Source organism: Lynx canadensis, chromosome B2, assembly GCF_007474595.2.
Source record: "Lynx canadensis isolate LIC74 chromosome B2, mLynCan4.pri.v2, whole genome shotgun sequence".
NCBI classification, from domain to species: domain Eukaryota; kingdom Metazoa; phylum Chordata; class Mammalia; order Carnivora; family Felidae; genus Lynx; species Lynx canadensis.
This window is the reverse complement of record NC_044307.1, coordinates 38,864,964-38,882,343: the sequence shown is the minus strand read 5'-3', so window position 1 is coordinate 38,882,343 and position 17,380 is coordinate 38,864,964.

Here is a 17,380-nt window from a genome sequence, read left to right as displayed (position 1 = left end):
CTGGAGTCCCAATGTTGGAGAAATGAATAAAGTACTGCGTCAAAGATGGCCAACAGGACTAAAACAAGCTCTGGCTTAGAGACCCCTCTTCCAGGTTCTTCTTGCCCTGTTTGCCACACGTGGGAAAACGTGCCACAGATATGGAAGCAGACGACTATAAATTACCCTTCCCATTTGCATTCAGCGCTCAGAAAAGGTCTCCTCTGAGCCTGCCGGTGTTAAATAAATCTCCGATCCACCAAGATCTCTGAGTGCCGCTTGGTTTTTCCACCAGCGTTCCAGCCTGGTTCCGTAACACCAACATCATCCTACCCTCCTTGTGATGTGGGTACATCAAAGGCAGAAGGAAATGGCAGATGAAATTAAATTTCCTTTTAACCTGCAGCCCATTGACAAATGCTTGAGGCAAATACAGAGTATAACATTTCTCCAGGCACCTCCTACTCTCCTAATGTTAATGCCTTACTAGAGCAGAAACAACCTTAGCTTGACAATAGCAAGGCCTCTAGTATCTTTAGCATCTGAAAGTCCTTTTGGAGGCCTCCCTTGTATATAACCAGTCACCCTTCACAATCCCAGTGCAGTTCTTCCTGCCCACGGGTCCTGTCCTGTGCTTTAATAAAATCACCTTTTTGCACCGAAGAAGTCTCAACAACTCTTTCTTGGCTATAGGCTCTAGACCCCAACACCATTCCATAACTCCATCAGTAGGTGGTAGAGCCAGTGCTGAACAGAATCCCATGTTTTAGAAGACTTTGGGGAAAAGATTTACATCCAAGACACTCCCCTCTAAGTCTGAGTTTATTGCTTTCTCCCTGGGCTAGAAATCTGTGAATCAAATTCCACTTTTCTTGAACAGAATGGCTTAGGCAAGTATTAAGTTTTATATTGCAGATTATTGATCTATTATAGTGATTTTATCAGCCTGTGAAATAACTATCTATATAATGTGAGTTTCCTAGATCCCTCTGCAAACCAAACCCACAACCATCCCATGGATGCTGGTGCCACTGGGTTCAGTGTCCCCAGAATGCACAGGGACAGTCCCAGGACACAGCTCCCTGGGGGAGTTTTCTCCTGCAGACAGAACCCCACCCAGACAAAGGACAGAGCAGGGACAGTTGCCTGCAATGACCACAGCCTCCACCACAGCCCTTGTACTCTCCCCCAAGCCAGAATATGAGTCCCTCTCCTCCAAGGGCCCCTGGCTATGACCTTCCCTTTACTCTTTAGAGCACAGGATCCCAGACTCAGAACAACTCTCAGCAGTAGCCTCCTAACAGATATTCCTGCTTTACCTCTTGCCCCTCTTCAGCCACAGCCTGTGAATGTGAGAGTCAAATCATGCCACTTTCTGCTCAGAAAAATCCAGTGGCTTCCTGTTGCAGATGGGAGTTTTCTGGAACAGACCGGGCATGGCAATTTAGTGTGCAGAATGTGTATTGGAGAGTGCCTTTGGGATTGACGACTTTAAGGAAAGAAGGAAGATTGAATGAAGGGAGAAAAGTTAGGCTGCAATGCAGTTTCAACCAGTGACCACTTCAACCACCCCCAGGAGGATTCTGGAAAACTCTCTTCAGGAACTTGCCACATTTTGGTATCATCCCTGGCTACTTCCATCTCTTCAGTTACAGGAATGAAAGATACGAATACAAAGGACTTCCCTCTGCTGATCTCCTTTCTTCTAATTATCCCAGGCCTCTGTCATATGACAGACAGGACAATGTGGCTGTTGTCTCATTAATTCTCTGATTTCATGTCTCCATGTCAATTAAATGTCTCCATATTCCTATCCTACAGCTTGAGGAACAATATTAGTTCAATGTATTAAGAGGAAAGTAATTAAATATTTGTTCTGGGGTAATTGTATATAAATTGCATGACAATTGAGCTGGTGATGTAATTAGTGACTCTTAATTGGAGGGCCTTTTACAATCAATGTTTAATTTACTAACAACTGTTTTGGCTTAAGAGCAAATTAAAGGCTTGTCATTGGCTTTCCACACCCATTTCATGCAGAGCCAGCACACGTACTGGCTGGCAGCTGTGAAAACTTCTCTGCTGTCAGTTGGCTGTATGATCTCCTGTAAATCTTGTACCCTCTTTGGAACTCAGTTTTATGATCTGCAAAATGGGAGCATTGGAAAGACTAGTACTAACAACTAACATGTGTTAAGTATCTACTACCAGTTGGATACTGTCCTAAGCATATACTGGCAACTCATTATATATGGACAATTCATTTAGTCCCAACAACAACCCTATAATTAAGTGCTATTTTTATTACCTCTGTTTTACAGAAGAGAAAACTGAAACACTGAGTTTTTCCAGAGTAGAGAAAGAGAGATTTGGCTCCAGAGTCATCCTGTCATCAGGTAAGATCCACTGGCTCTCATTATAATGTCTAGTTTCTCCTTTGGTTCAAAAGGCCTATGTGCCCCAGTCCTCCGGACACCCACATCTTTCCACCTCATGGTCATTACCTTTCTCTGCCTGGTACAAAGCCCTCTCTGTTGTTGAATTCTTGGCTTTGACCTTTTCTGATTTGTTACCAATGCCAGTGAGAAAGGATTTCGATTTAAAATGGAACCAGATGAGGAGCGACGTTGAGCATCTTCTCATGTGCTTGTTGGCCATCTGGATGTCTTCTTTAGAGAAGTGTCTATTCATGTTTTCTGCCCATTTCTTCACTGGATTATTTGTTTTTCAGGTGTGGAGTTTGGTGTGCTCTTTATAGATTTTGGATACTAGCCCTTTGTCCGATATGTCATTTGCAAATATCTTTTCCCATTCTGTCGGTTGCTTTTTAGTTTTGTTGATTGTTTCCGTTGCAGTGCAGAAGCTTTTTATCTTCATGAGGTCCCAATAGTTCATTTTTGCTTTTAATTCCCTTGCCTTTGGGGATGTGTCAAGTAAGAAATTGCTACGGCTGAGGTCAGACAGGTTTTTTCCTGCTTTCTCCTCTAGGGTTTTGATGGTTTCCTGTCTCACATTCAGGTCCTTTATCCATTTTGAGTTTATTCTTGTGAATGGTGTAAGAAAGTGGTCTAGTTTCATCCTTCTGCATATTGCTGTCCAGTTCTCCCAGCAACATTTGTTAAAGAGACTGTCTTTCTTCCATTGGATATTCTTTCCTGCTTTGTCAAAGATTAGTTGGCCATACGTTTGTGGGTCTAATTCTGGGGTTTCTATTCTATTCCATTGGTCTATGTGTCTGTTTTTGTGCCAATACCATGCTGTCTTGATGATTACAGCTTTGTAGTAAAGGCTAAAGTCTGGGATTGTGATGCCTCCTGCTTTGGTCTTCTTCTTCAATATTCTTTGGCTATTCGGGGTCTTTTGTGGTTCCATACAAATTTTAAGATTGCTTGTTCTAGCTTCGAGAAGAATGCTGGTGCAATTTTAATTGGGATTGCATTGAATGTGTAGATAGCTTTGAGTAGTATTGACATTTTAACAATATTTATTCTTCCAATCCATGAGCATGGAATGTTTTTCCATTTCTTTATATCTTCTTCAATTTCCTTCATAAGCTTTCTATAGTTTTCAGCATACAGATCTTTTACATCTTTGGTTAGGTTTATTCCTAGGTATTTTATGCTTCTTGGTGCAATTGTGAATGGGATCAGTTTCTTTATTTGTCTTTCTGTTGCTTCATTATTAGTGTATAAGAATTCAACCGGTTTCTGTACATTGATTTTGTATCCTGCGACTTTGCTGAATTCATGTATCAGTTCTAGCAGACTTTTGGTGGAGTCTATCGGATTTTCCATGTATAATATCATGTCATCTGCAAAAAGTGAAAGCTTAACTTCATCATTGCCAATTTTGATGCCTTTGATTTCCTTTTGTTGTCTGATGGCTGATGCTAGCACTTCCAAAACGATGTTAAACAACAACGGTGAGAGTGGACATCCCTGTCGTGTTCCTGATCTCAGGGAGAAAGCTCTCAGTTTTTCCCCATTGAGGATGATATTAGCAGTGAGCTTTTCATAAATGGCTTTTATGATGTTTAAGTATGTTCCTTCTATCCCGACTGTCTCGAGGGTTTTTAATAAGAAAGGATGCTGAATTTTGTCAAATGCTTTTTCTACATCGATTGACAGGATCATATGGTTCTTAACTTTTACTAATGTGATGTATCACATTGATTGATTTGCCACACTCAGATACCACCTCACGCCAGTCAGAGTGGCTAAAATGAACAAATCAGGAGACTGTAGATGCTGGCGAGGATGTGGAGAAACGGGAACCCTCTTGCACTGTTGGTAGGAATGCAAACTGGTGCAGCCGCTCTGGAAAACAGTGTGGAGGTTCCTCAAAAAATTAAAAATAGATCTACCCTATGACCCAGCAATAGCACTGCTAGGAATTTACCCAAGGGATACAGGAGTGCTGATGGATAGGGGCACTTGTACCCCAATGTTTATAGCAGTACTTTCAACAATAGCCAAATTACGGAAAGAGCCTAAATGTCCATCAAGTGATGAACGGATAAAAAAATTGTGGTTTATATACACAATGGAATACTACATGGCAATGAGAAAGATTAAAATATGGCCTTTTGTAGCAACGTGGATGGAACTGGAGAGTGTGATGCTAAGTGAAATAAGTCATATAGAGAAAGACAGATACCAAATTTTTCACTTTTATGTGGATCCTGAGAAACTTAACAGAAGACCATGGGGGAGGGGAAGAAAAAAAAAGAGGTTAGAGAGGGAGGGAGCCAAAACATAAGAGACTCTTAAAAACTGAGAACAAGCTGAGGGTTGATGGGGGGTGGGAGGGAGGGGAGGGTGGGTGGTGGATATTGAGGAGGGCAACTGTTGGGATGAGCACTGGGTGTTATATGGACACCAATTTGACAATAAATTTCATATTTAAAAGAAATAAAGTTCCAGAAAATAAAATAAAGTAAAAAGTAAAAAATATATATATAAAAAAATAAAATGGAACCAGAGGCTATGAAATGGAGACTCCTCTACATACACCCTCAGAATAATGAAACTTAAGAACTTAAGAGTCTGATTTCCCATAAAGGTTTGATTCACAGAAGACTGAGACTTATCTCTTGACCAGTGAACACATACCAAGAATCTCTCCCCATCCCTAAGTGAATGAAATTACTGCTCAGATTCTGTATGATGTCCCCCCTGTTCCCTTTTGCTCTCCTTGCCCATAAATATTGCCCACTCCAAACCCTCAAGAGGCTGATTTACTTGTAGCTTGCTAGAGCACATGTTTCCTGAATTGCAATTCCCTTGCTAATCCTGAATAAACTCCCCATTTCTGGTCATTTGGGCTTGCCTCAGTTTACCTCTTTATTTAGGCTGGCCTCAGGAACGTCCTGCCTCACCAGCTCCCATAACCTCCCTGTATCAGTTAGGATGGGCTAGATTACGCCATGGTAACAGCGCCCAAATCTAAATGGCTTACAACAGAGGTTAATTTTTCACTCATGTTTCATGTCCAGTGTAGGAATTGTAAACAAATGTTTTGCCTTGTTTCCTGGACTTCTTACTGTCCATTTTCAGCTCTGCTCCATGCCATCTTTACTCTAGAATCCAGTCTGAAAGAAGCCCAATGTTATCGGACCCAAAAGGGAAAAAGAGAGATTGACAGCTGGTTTTTAAAGCTTCTGCTTAGAGGTACAATAACACATGAGACTCCGGCTTATGTTTCATGGGTAAAACAAGTCACATGGCAACCCCAGAGTTCAAGAGAATGGGATTCTATTCTTCTACACTTTCTCCACTTTGCATCCTTGCTTTCTGCTTTGAGCTAAGTCTTCATCACTCTGCCACTGGACTCCTTCCTGAGTGCTCCTTCTGGATATAAAATTCTTTCTTCTTGGAATTCTGGAAGGGCTTGGGAGATAGCCCACTGTCAATACCTGAAGCCCAGAAAATAGAAGGAAATGTTAATTTATAATTCATAGCTTCTCCCTACATGATATCTCAATGGCCTTCTCCCATGGCCTCCTTCCTTTTCTGCCTCCTTCCTTCCTGCAAATTCCTGGCTCCATTCTGCCAGGGCCCTGTATAACTAAGGCTGAGAAAATACTATCAATTCTCTCTTCATCTTGTAAGTGTTACAGTTCCCTTTGGGAGCTGACTCTGAGCTCCATTTTTTCCTCTCTGTGTCCCTCTCTCTATGTTTACTGGGAAGAATGAGAGGCAGAATGGCAGAGGACAGAAGAGGACAGAGGCAGAGCCTCTACAAGGCTCTCCAAACACCCTCTTGGTTCTGATGTTCCATGATTCTATGTGATTCTATAAAATTCCCACTTTCAGACTGTCTTTTGGGACTGACAGGGCAGAGATACCAAATCAAATAGCAGTAAATGTGCAAATGATTTTATACCTAATTGACAAACTAAATGTAGATAAATCACTAGGACCAGATGGCACTTGCCTGAGAGTACTGAAGGAACTCAAGGGTGAAATTGGAGAATTGTTGGCCATAATGTGTAAGTGCTCATTACAAAGGGATGTGGTGCCAGACACCTAGAGAGGGTGACTGTGACGCCACAGAGAACCCTGGGAATTGCTGAACAGTGACACTGCATGAAACCAGGCAAGTTATCCAAACTTAGAATAAAGAATAGCATTATTAGCCAAAGCTACATGCCAGTGAGGAAGGCTACTTGGTTCTAAATGGGGAAATCATTCCTGGCTAAATCTAAAATTCTATGTGGAGACACATATGGACAGTGGCAAAGGGTAGCCAGTGGAGGAAATGATTCTGGCTCTCAGAATTACATGCTAAACTCTACTAAAAAAAAAAAAAAACTGACTTATCCAAGATTAGCTGTCTTAGAAAAAATTCTAATTTAAGATAGGAAACTATATGGAATTAATATGGAATTAATAATAATTTATAATTTCAAAGGGTTTTTTAGCTTTTCCAAGATACTCTTGAAAAGTTAATCTTTACAACAGCCTTGTGAAATTGGTAGAACATTTTTTTTATTACCTGTCATTTGAGAAGTGACACAGAAAAAATAAATGACTTGTCACATAGTCAATCGGTAGAAGGTCTTACAACCAGGATGCAGGTTTCCTCACTCCCAATTATGTGTTTTCTCTTTAAAAAGATATTATAGATCTTGATACCCACAAGTTATTCTTATTTATCATGAGGAAGTAGATGTATCAGTTTTCCATTGCTTGATGGTATATAACAACCTCAAACATTTAGTGGGATATAAAACAATAACAACAAAAACAGTGGCATACAACAATAAGAATTTATTGCTTATGTATTAAATGGGTTCAGCTGTGGGTGGGCTGGTTTGTTTACATGTCTGGGAGTCAGCTGGAGGTCAATTAGGCTAGGATCAGCTGATTCTGTTCTGTTCTGCTCCATGTATTTTATTTATTATTTATCATTATTTATTTATTTATTTATTTATTTATTTATTTATTTGAGAGAGAGAGCGAGCAAGTTCATGAGAGCAGGGGAGGAAAGAGAGAATCCCAAGCAGGCTCTGTGCTGTCAGTGTGAAACCTGACAAGAGGCTTGAACTCTTAAACCATGAGATCATGACCTGAGCTGAACCAATAGCTGGACGCTTAACTGACTAAGCTACCCTGGTGCCCCTACTCCATGTATTTCTTTTCCTTCTTCTAGAACCAGCAGACTTGCCTGGGCATCTTCTCAAAGTCTCAAGTATGAATGCGGAAATACACAAGGCTTCTTAGGACCTAGGCTTAGGTCTGGAACACCATCACTTCTGCCTGATTCTCTTGGCCAAGGCATGCCACATGGCTAATCCCAAAGTCAAGGGGTGGATCAGATTATTCTGCCCATAGAGGGAGATCCCTGCAATGTTACATGGCAAAGGATGAAGACTTAGGGCTATCATCATGATCAACCACAGAAGGCAATTTCAGGATTATTTCTGAACTGTGGCTAATCTCAAAGTCAAGGGGTAGATCAGGTTATCCTGCCCATGGGGAAGGGAGGAGGGTGTGGATCTCCTATGAACAGGTAACCTATCATTCCTGCCCTGGGGTGGGGCTGGTTGGGTGGGGAGCTGCTGGGACTAGGGAGATGGAGAGCAAGAGGTTGCAGTGAGTCACTTCTAACCCACCCATGTGGGGCTCTCTGCACCTCAAAGAGGCACAAATAAATACAGAGGCACATACATTATTAAGTGTAATTACATTGTTACTTACAGGTTCAATTAAATACTCTGGACATTTTTATAACATAATTTGAGGTGTGATGCATGCAGCAATAGCATTAACCTTTAATCATAGTTCTTTCCCTTGCAAATGTAGTAATGACCCCATTAATTAGTAATGAAACGATTAACTAGGAATAGAAGCCATCAGATCATGATTCCTCTCACTGGGCCTTCTCCCTGGATTTAAATGTGGCCTTTTGAACTTCCTCCCCCAAAACAACATATCTCAGGATGTGGGTGTGTAAATGAAGGTGGGATGTCAAATTTTCTGCAGCCTCTTCTCTTCCCAGGGGCACAGGGTGGAAAAATGGCTAAGATGAATATTGTGTAATTAGGGATATGCAGTGTTCACTCTTGGGATGTTTACTTGCACCTTTGATTATTTGATAATTGTCCATTCTGGGTACCAAATTTGGGGATAGAGAGTGGTGTGAGTTATGCAGTTCTTCTTTTTTTTTTTTTAATTAATTTATTTATTTTGAGAGAGAGAGAGTATATGAGTGTGAGTGGGGGCACAGAGAGAGAATCCCAAGCAGGCTCTGCACTGTCACCACAGAGCCCGATGTGGGGTTTAATTCCATGAACCAAGAGATCATGACCTGAGTTGAAATCAAGAGTCAGATGCTCAACTGACTGAGCCACCCAGAAGCCCTGAGTTATGCAGTTCTGAGCAGCACTAGGTCCTTACTGAAAGCAGTTCAGTCCTGATAACCCCCTTCTATTCACTGCCTGCTCCCACTTTCCAAGTCTCTCCCAGAAGCTCAATGGACTTTAGAGAATCCATTTGCCACCCAGGCCTTGGGATGCCTGAGGTCCACATACTCGTGCATCCATACCATCCAGTCGTCCATCCACTTGCTCCTGTGGTTCAATCCTGGTTCACTGGCTCACATCATGTGTCGGGAATCAAGGGAAACACTGAGGGGATGAAGGCAAAGATTGTTGCTCTCGGGAAGCCCTGTCAAATTCAGTCATAAACTGACTGTTGCAATAACATATTGATGGTAATGACAATAGAGAGAAAACATGATCTAGGGGAAGCTCAGAGGAAGGGCACCTGATTCAGTCTTTGGTGTCATGGAGGGCTTCCTGGAGAAGGTGACATCCAAGATGAGTCTTGTAGGATAAGGGAAGCTTACAAATGAAGAAACAGGTAGGAACAGGTATTCTAACCATGGGCTATATCATGAGCAAGAGTACAGAGATCTGAAATAGCTCCTATTCTTCCTGTATACTTTAGTCCAGTGAATACTCCCTTACACATCTACACACCATACAGCTCACCTGTATTCATGGAAATCATCCCAGATTCTGCTCACCTGCCCGCTCCTCCCCAGTTCCTGAATCGGGTCTGGCATTGATTTAGCATCTTACTCTGGCCCCTGTGGACTCCGTGGCTATTTTAGGCTCTCTGGTCCAGGACCTCATGGTTACCTTCAGTGACTCCCAGCAAAGTTGTCTACACCAGCTTTCTACGCTCGACTTTCTTGAGCAGCACACCTTCTCCAGTCCCTTTCCCCTTGAGCTCCGTCCACCAATTAGTACAGCCAGTTCTTCCCAGTTCAAAGAGACAATCAGAAACACACCACTGTATGTCTAAACACACACACACACATTGTGCTCTGGGCCTGTGCAGCCGCTTCAGCTGCCCTCACCTTCACGCTCCACCTACCAGAAGTCCTAGGTTCAATATATCTCTGGCATATACCTTCCTCTCACTCCTTCAGGACTGATCAGAACTACACAATGTTTTTCTTTTCTTTTCTTTTCTTTTCTTTTTTTTTTTGAGAGAGAGAGAGAGAGAGAGTGAACACAAGTTGGGAAGAGGGGAAGAAGAAGACAGAGAGAATTGTAAGCAGGTTCCATGCTCAGCGTGGATAACAACCTGGGACTTGATCCCACGATCCTGGAATCACATCCTGAGCTGAAATCAAGAGTCAGATGCTCAACTGAATGAGCCACTCAGGCATCCCAGAATATTTCTGATTTTAACTAAAATACAAATTCAGCTGCTTTAACTGATACCAAATAATAACAGCTTAGATAAATAGAAGTTAATTTTCTTTCACACAGAAGTCTCAGAGAGTGGTCTAGTGCTGGCAGGGTGGCTCCATAATCATTAGGAACCCAGACGCCTTTCATCTTCTGGCTCTGCCATCATCTGTGTGCAGCGCCCATCTCATGGCCAAGATGGCTGCTCCAGCTCCATCCTCCCAGGGAATGCAGGGCCATTCCTTTTAAGGATGTTATTTGTAATTTGTTCACATCACTTCTGCTCACAGACATCAGCACTTCATCATAAGATGCACGGGAGGCTGAGAAATGTATTCTGGTGGCCACGTATGCCCACCTATATGTTCTATTTAAAAAGGGAAGAATAGTTTTGGGGAGACAAGTGGTAAACTCTGCCATAATCTTTGTAAATCTGCAGATTTGGGGCTCCCCCAACTTATCAGGAATGCCAGGAGGCTTGATAATCTTCTGGCTATAGCCTCTCAGCCTGTCTTCTTGCCTCAGTTCTTCATTCATTCAAAATGTACTGAGTAGCTACTAAGTGGTAAGCCCTGGAGTTTGGTAAAATGATTAACTTACACATTGTTAAAAGGAGAGACAAGTTACAGATATAACTAACTGCAATACTTGTTTAAAAATGAGTAGCTTCAGCATGCCTGGGGGGCTCAGTCAGTTAAGCGTCCAACTCTTGATTTGGGCTCAGGTCATGATCTCATGGTTCGTGAGATTGAGCCCCACCTTGGGCTTTGTCCTGACAGTGTGGAGCCTGCTTGGGATTCTCTCTCTCCCTCTCTCTCTGCCCCTCCCCTGCTAGTGCACACAATCTCTGTCTCAAAATAAATAAATAAACATTAACAAAAATAAAAATTAAAAGCTTCATTAAAAGGTACAGATATTCAGAAATTCAGAAATTCAGGACATGGAGAGTTCCTTCTGGAAGGATGGGTGTGACTTCATGAGGAGGTGGTGTGTGAGTTGGGTCTTAGAGGTCAAGTATGATTTCCAGACTAATACACTGGGGTGAGCAACACTTCACTTTTCTTGATGGAGCATTTATGAAGGCTGCAAGGAGCTCATATTCCTGGTAGTTGAGAGACCAGGCACAGCAGGAAGACGAAAGGGGGACCTCCCCACCTATGTCTGGTGCCCAGGGCAAAGTTGTCTCCTAGTGAAGGAGTTTGGGAGAATCACAGAGTTCAGGCTATTCCCTGTGCTATGCTCTAAGGGGACTTAGGGACAGGCCCTGGCCTCAAAGTATTTATAATCTTTAGGACTTAGAATGGCAGCATCAATAATTGTTAGCTATTATTCACTGTTACTGCTGAGAAGAAAATGAGAACAGGGAACTATTCTAAGTGCTTAGAAATGGATATAGCTATTCAGGGAGAGAAGAGATTCTTGTTGGTTCATGCGAGTAGCAGGGTGGAATTTTAAACAATTCTTGAAGGATAGGTAAAGTTTTGTTTTGTTTTTTAAGTTTATTTATTTGAGAGAGAAAGAGAGAGAGGGAGGGAGAGAGCATGAATGGGGGAGGGTCAGAAAGAGAGGGAGAGAATCCCAAGTAGGCTCTGCACTGTCAGTGCAGAACCCAACGTGGGGCTCAAACCTACGAAATGTGAGGAATTCCAGGGAAAAGCCAGGTGGGCAGGGAGGGATACTGTAGCTCCAGGAGACAATGGTGGCTTAGTTTGGATTCCCCAAAGGCAGACTGAGTAAGATTTTGTGTGTGAATAGTTTACACTGCAAGTGATCTCAGAGAAAAAGAGCAAGGGACCAGGAAGAAGATTGGGGAAGGAGGCACCAGCTAAGGATATGCTGCTAAGAGGCCCTGCTACAAGTGTCCTCCTGGCAGGGACCTTGTGCAGTGCACTTCAGGCCTGTACAGTGGATGACAAAGCAGGGAGGCCTTTGACTCCCACCCCCACACTGGTCAAGAGTGTTGACCTCTCAACTGCCAGGTGTGCCTGTGGGAGTGCTCAGTGGGCCCCCACAGATGTCCCATACCTCAGCATCAGAAAAGTCTCAAGACAGGAAGCCGAGGTGTGCACTGCAGGCTAAGGTGAGGGGCTGTTAGGGAACATGTGCATGAAGCTGCTCTAAGCCTGTGTGGGGCTAGGGGAAGAAGGAGGGCAAACAGGATGGGAAGTGTTGCCCAAGAGATGGCCCATCCAGGAAGCCTGGGAGATTCTGCTGCAGTAAGGGCATCTCAAGTGTCCTTGAGGGTATTTCAGCTTGTGTAGATAGTGGGAGCAGGAAAAGAGGAGTGGGGGGAGGGGCTATACCTGTGATGTGCTGATTTATAGTAAAATACTTCCAATGAGGAGACTGCAGTATGTGACTGAAGGATGGGAAAGGAGAAATTCTGGGAGCTTTGTCCCTTTTTAGCACACGCCAGAGAGCAGTGGAGCCCCAACAGGGGCAGAAGAGGCAAGGCTGGAGTTAAAAGCCAGTAGAAGCACTGAAAAGTGGGCAAATGTGTAGGGTTTCCTGACATGAGGATAGGTCAGGTCCCTTTCTGGGACTCAGCTTCCTCATTTAAGAGAGGTTGAACCCATGCTGTCATTCTTTTTTTTTTTTTAATGTTTATTTATTTACTTGGAGAGAGAGAGAGAGCCCACAAGCAGGACAGGGTCAGAGAGAGAGAGAGAGAGAGGGTGACAGAGGACCCCAAGTAGACTCCACGATGTCAGCACAGAGTCTGATGTGGGGCTTGAATCCAGGAACCATAAGATCATGAGCTGAGGTGAAGAGTTGGACTTGCCCGACTGAGTCACCCAAGCACCCCATCCATGTTCTCATTCTTATTTCAGAACTATTAGCATAAGTTCTTCGAAGTTCCTGGAGTCAGTACAATTAGGAAATGTAAGGCTTGGACAGCATCCAGGAGGCCATAAATCTTGAATAGATCATTATATGAAATCACATGAGGATGATGTACAGTGTGGTGGGGATGGGCCCACTTGGAGGGAATAATATTTCATACTAAAGCTTGGAAGTTGAAGGAGGAAGGGGATGACATGTTAATAAAAGCTAACAGTGATTGCACATTACAATGGTCCAGGCACTGTTCTTATGAGTTAATTTACTTAAGCCTCACAGCAATCCCATGAGGAAGATACATCTGGAATAAGATGTGCCTGAGGGGAGGGCAGCTTGGAAGAGAAAGAACTGGACGTTGTCCTGAATCAGGATACCAGATAGTCAATGGGCAACTTGTTTCTTACCTCTGGACCTATTTCCTACTGTGCAAAATACAAACAGGTGTACTAGTTGTTCAGTTTAGTGGTCCTATTCAGAAAATTGAAGCTGCTTGATGCCAGTTTGGTTCTCCTCTGACCTCCAGCACGAGCTTATAAGGATGGTCTTCATGGGTGGGGGGTCACCCTGAGGAGCAGACATTGTCTTCCCTACCAGTCAGTCATATATTTTCCTTAGTGTCAGTGGAGATCAAACAAACCTGGGTTTAAATTTCAATTCTGCTACTAACTAACTATGAGCCTTGGGAAAAACTAGTTTCTCACACTCAGATTCCTCATCATAACAAAAATTTATTAAGCATCTACTATATGTCAGATGATAGTCCATTCTTGGAGAATTACACACTGCTATGGACTAAATATTTGTATCCCACAAAAATCCATACGTTGAAACTTAATCCCCAACATGATGGTGTTTGAAGTTGGGGTCTTTGGGAGGTGATTATGAGAGTGGAGCCCTCATGAATGAGATTAGTGCCCTTATATAAAAGGGTCCCAGATGGATCCCTCACTCTTTTGGCCATGAGAAGGTAGTGAAAAGACGGCTCCTAGTTCAAGGCAGATTCAGTGTCTACTGAAAGCAGGCTCTCTGTAAACAATGAATCTGCCTTGAACTAGGAGAAATAAATTCCTGTTGTTTGTAAGCTACCCAGTCTATGGCATGTTATTATAGCAGCCCAAATGGTCTAAGACATAAACCTTATGTAGTTAATGCTCATTTTACAGATGAGGAAACAGGCTCAGAGAAATTAAGAAACTTGCCAAAAGTCCCACATCTTAAAAAGGGTGGGATCAGAATCAAACCTAAGCCTGCCAGACTCCAAAGCCCTACCATATCTCCCCACTGTGTGCAGACAGAGTCAAGAAAGGAACATCAGAATCTAAGACTGTATCTCTCTGGATACCCAATGTCATCTTCCTGTTTATCGAGCTGTCTTCATCTTAAGAATGTGCCAGGCACATAGTAGGGACACTGTGAATGCTGCTCATCTCACTTGATTCCTCCTCACAAACATTTTCATTGCCTTCCCCCTCCCCATCCTGCCCTCACCTCCTCCCAGTTTCTCTTGTCTCCTTCCCCAACACACCTTCTCTCCCCCTCCTTTCTCTGCCTTCCCCCTTAATGGGCCATGCTGTTCAGACATCTCATTAAAGTAATTGTTGACCTGAATTCCTATTCCAATGCATCTATAATTATGCTCCACAGGAAACCCTGGGGGATTCAAAACAGACTCTTAATCTATTCCACATGAATCAAAAACAACTCCCAAGAAAGCAGTTTAATAGCCACAATTAACTGAATGCTGTTCGGCCATCCACGGGAAATGTTCCCAGCCCAGCATTGCCCACCTTCCTGGTCTTAGTGCTCAGAAACATCAAAGGTACCCTCCAAAATGGGTGAGGCTTTAGGGTTTAATTTAGTTTTCCTAGTTAATTAACTGGATGCAAAGATAGCTAGTGAATTTTGTGAAAAGGGTTCCCTTGTCCTTTGCTCTCTCTTCTCTGGGCTAGAGGACCCCACCCAGGCCTTGAAAACTTAGTTTGTCTCCAACCCAATGTAGAGGTCAGTTCTGTTCTCCAGCACAAGGCCATGTATGTTTGTGTATATGGCAGTGTGTTAGTGGCAAGTCCAGAGACCCCTCTTTCTCTTCATCTGCTTTCTCTACCCACCTCAAGAAATCTTCCCTTCCCCCGCTTCCATAAATTGCCCACCACAAGACTTTCATGGATGCCAAGAGCTAGCATTGCAGGAAGGCCCTATCAGAATAAACGTTCCAACTGCTTGTTTTATGGAAGGTTCCAAGAAAGGTGTGGATGCCAGCACCCTCTTGGTAGAGGGTCACACCCTAGGCAAAGGAATTTTGAAAGGGCCAACCCAGAGGAGGGCTTGGGTGGGTAACCTCTTGAGCACATCTCCCCATCCTGGAGTTATCCACTAGTTAAACACCATTTTTCCAAAACCGAATCTGTTCTTCATGTATAGTTTAAAACAGTTGTTCTCAAACTTGAACACCAACATCTCCTGGAGGGCTTGTTAAAACAAGTCTCTGATTAGAAGTTAGGGCCCTTCTAAAAGTTCCCTGTGATGATGATGCTTTTGGATACAAGGCCTTTGTTATTCAAAGTATGTTCCCAGTACCAGCAGCATGAGCACCACCTGGAAACATGCTGGAAATGCAGAATCACCGACCTCAGTCCAGATCAACTGAATCAGAATCCACATTTTAACAAGATCCCTGGGTGATTTGAGTGTACAGTAACATGTGAGAAGGCTTGGTTTAGAGGAATGCTCTGGAAGTTCCAGGTAAGCAGGGAGTTGAGAGCAAGCCAAGAGGAATGACTCTCCCCCACCCTGCCAAGGACATGATGGGAAACCAGTGTCTCCAGAACAGTCCTCATCCCTCCCTTCTCACACACCTTCCACCAATGAGAATTACCTAACTGCCCATCTCTGTGAGGGCCCTGGCTCTGGGACAGGTGTTTTCCCAGGGAATTTTGCCCACTGATTTTAGGATTATTGTTAGCACCTCTATTCCCCTACAGATACCTGCTGCAGCTGCCTCAGTCCTAGTTGCTTATTAGCTCTCCTTGGAGAGGGAGGCAGGCACCCATTATTCCTTTTGCTTCTAGAATCTTCTTCCAGAAAGTAATTGGAGACCAATAAGATCATTTTGTCTTATTGTCATGATACCATGGCAGCTCTCATGAAGCAAAGTCATTATGCATCACAGATAAAATTAATCATCTCTATAATGTAGGTTATTTCTCTGTAAAGGGATGAGAAGTCATCCTCTCTAATACCAAGGACATGAACACATCAACCAGCCTCTCTATCCTGAGATACCCAGGGCCCTTTTGTGTTCAGGGCTCTGACTCTAACAGGAACATGTGGATTAACTGGGGGAAAGGCAAGAGTGCTCCTTAATGGTTTAGGGACATTTACTAACACATCCTGAACTTCCCAGAAATTCTTTTTTTTGTCTTTTTTTCTTGGTAGGCTCCATGCCCACCAGCACAGGGCTTGAATCACAACCCTGAAATCAAGACCTGAGCTGGTAACAAGAGTCAGATGCTTGACTGACTGAGCCACCCAAGCACTCCTCCCAGCAATTCTTAATACGCCTCTGCTGCCTAGGCTTTGGTCTACATCTGTGTTGAATTCACATTTTTTCAGTTAGAGCATGTGAATGATAACTGCTAAACATTGTTGAGCTACATATTATCAAACTAATAATATTAATTGGTAGGTGATGCTAATAATAACAGCATAGTACTTAGAGTGTGCCAGTCACTAGTCTAAGTGCTTTCTATGTATTAGTTCATTTAAACTTCTCAATAATCCTGGGACGTGAATGCTTTCATAATCATCCCCATTCTACCTATAAAGAAACTAAAGCCTAGAGAGATGACATAACTTGTACAAGGTCACATAGGGTCACAAGGCTAGTAAGCCACAAAGCCAGGATATGAATCCAGAATCTTGATATTTAACCCCTACCTATTCCAACTCCTGAGTTTTTGAAATTTATAGCTGTGTGAGGTAGGACTTGAACATATAAACTATGGATAGGGAGAACATATAAACTATGGATAGGGGTATGAACCCAGAATCTTGATATTTAACCCCTACCTATACCAACTCCTAAGTTTTTGAAGTTTATTTATAGCTGTGTGAGGTAGGACTTGAACATATAAACTATGCATAGGGAGAAGAGGCCTGAAGTCTCTTCCTTCTATCACTCTGATATTTGCCCTTCTTGATCTTGCAGGCCAGCTTTATGGAGATAGACCTGTTTCTAGTGCTCAAGGAGGTCCAGAACTTATTCTCATGTCACCCTTAGGCCCACAAGCAGCAGAATTTATTTGATTTCTTTGTGACCATCTCCTCCTCCTTTTCTTTCTTCATCCACTCAAGAAA